The sequence below is a fragment of the Sphaeroforma arctica genome (assembly GCF_001186125.1).
Source record: "Sphaeroforma arctica JP610 unplaced genomic scaffold supercont1.1392, whole genome shotgun sequence".
NCBI classification, from domain to species: domain Eukaryota; class Ichthyosporea; order Ichthyophonida; genus Sphaeroforma; species Sphaeroforma arctica.
In genome coordinates, this window is record NW_014039166.1 from 1 (window position 1) to 2,323 (window position 2,323).

A 2,323-nucleotide genomic window follows, 5' to 3' on the forward strand; every position below is an offset into this window, starting at 1 on the left:
GAGTCCGACAATTGTGGCCCGACTTTCTATCAAATTACCATTTCCCAATGACACGCTGGGTGTGCCAAAAAAAATACACCGTCGAGTGAGGGCCTTGGAGTATAAGTGTCTCCACTCAGACATGTGTATGGCAATACCCCAACGAGTCGTTGCGCAATGATACTTTGATGGAGAAACAGGCTATAATTGCCGGTCCCAATAACACACCTTAAACGCCCACTTCCTATGTAACATTTGTAATTTTAAAATATTGATATCTACATATATCTACATATATAAAGAAATACAGAGTCTGCCATCGAGTCCGACAATTCTGGCCCCTCTTTCCATCAAACTATCATTTCCCAACGACGCGCTGGGTGTGCCAATAATGTACACAGGCGAGTGAGGGTCTAGAAATATAAGCGAACCACCCAGACATGTGTATGGCAATACCCCAACGAGTCGTTGGGCAATGATAATTTGATGGAGTGACAGGCTATAATTGCCGGTCCCAATAACACACCTCATACATTCACTCCCTATGTAACATACATAAATATAAGGTATTGATGTATACATTTATAAATACATTTACATATACATTATGTAACATATCTACATAATAGGTTTTAATATTTTCATATAAGGTGTTGATACTTACATATAGATATATTTATATGAAGGAAAAAAGATACAGGGTCTATCATCGAGTCCGACAACTATTGCCCGTCTTTCAATTTGAAACTTTCGGCCACATACCTCGAACATTTTCCAACTAGATTTGCTTCGCCATGGGCATGTCCGTGTTCATGAAAATTATCGTATTCCTCGTGCGAGTGCGCGTGCATAGCTGCTTCGCTCTTATGGTCGTCGTGTGCGTGCCCATGACCTCCGCAACCACACCCTCCAGCAGGAGCTTCGTCTTTCATTTCACCGCTCTCGACAGGTTCATCACCACTATGTACACGTCCATGTACGCTACCCACAGCCTCATTCACTTCTCTGTGAAGTAAAATTTCAATTTATTTGGAGGATGAGTTAATATGTTCATACACATATATACACATCCACATATATGCATACATAAATACATATATACATAACTATCAGAATACAGTCTGTCATCAGTTGAGGCGATTGCTACCCGTCTTTCAACTAGGATGTCATTTCCAAACGAGATGAACGTCTCCGCTCAGACATGTGTTTGGCATCTACCCAGCACGTCGTTGATTAATGAAAATCTGATGGAGAGACAGACTATAATCGCCGGTCCCAATGCCAAACCTTTAACGTCCACCTCCCTTGTAACATATATACATATAATGTTTAAATTTATACACATACACATACATCTATATCTACATATATCCATATCCATATCTACATATATCCATATCCATATCTACATATATCCATATCCATATCTACATATATCTATATATATATTAATAAAGGGTCTGCGATCGAGTCCGACAATAGTCGCCAGTCTTTGCATCAAATTATCATTTCCCAACGACGCGCTGGGTGTGCCAATAAAATACACAGGCGAGGGAGGGTCTAGAAACATAATCGACCCCAGACGTGTTTATGGCGATACCCCAACGCTTCGTTGGGTAACGATAATTTAATGGAGAGAGCTACAATTGCCGGTCCCAATGACACACCTTACACGTCCACTTCCTGTGCAATATGTATACATACGCGGTATTGACATATGCAGATATATATATATATATAAAGAAAAAGGGTCTGCCATCGAGTCCGACAATTGTGGCCCGTCTTTCCATCAAATTATCGTTACCCAACGACGCGCTGGATGTGCCAATACGATACACAGCCGAGTCAGGACCTTGGAATAGATGCGTTTCCACTCAAACATCTGTTTGGCAATACCCCAACACGTCGTTGGGCAATGACAACTTAATGGAGAGACAGGCTATAGTTGCCGGTCCCAATGACATACCTTAAACATTCACTCCTTATGGACCATTGAAATATAGAGTATTGATATATACATGAATAGATAGTCTCCCATCGAAACCGACAATTGTGACCCGTCTTTCCATCCAATTATCATTTCCCGACAACGCGCTGGGTGTGCCAAATATATACACAGGCGAGTGAGGGCTCAGAAATATAAGCGACCCCACTCACACGTGTGTATGGAAATACCCCAACGCGACATTGGGCAATGATAATTTGATGGAGAGACTGGTTATAATTGCCGGTCCCCATGACACACCTTAAACGTCCTCTTCCTATACAACGTGTATACATATACGAAATTGATTTGAAAAGATATATACAGATATATCTAAGAAAAAAGATGGAGTCTGCCATC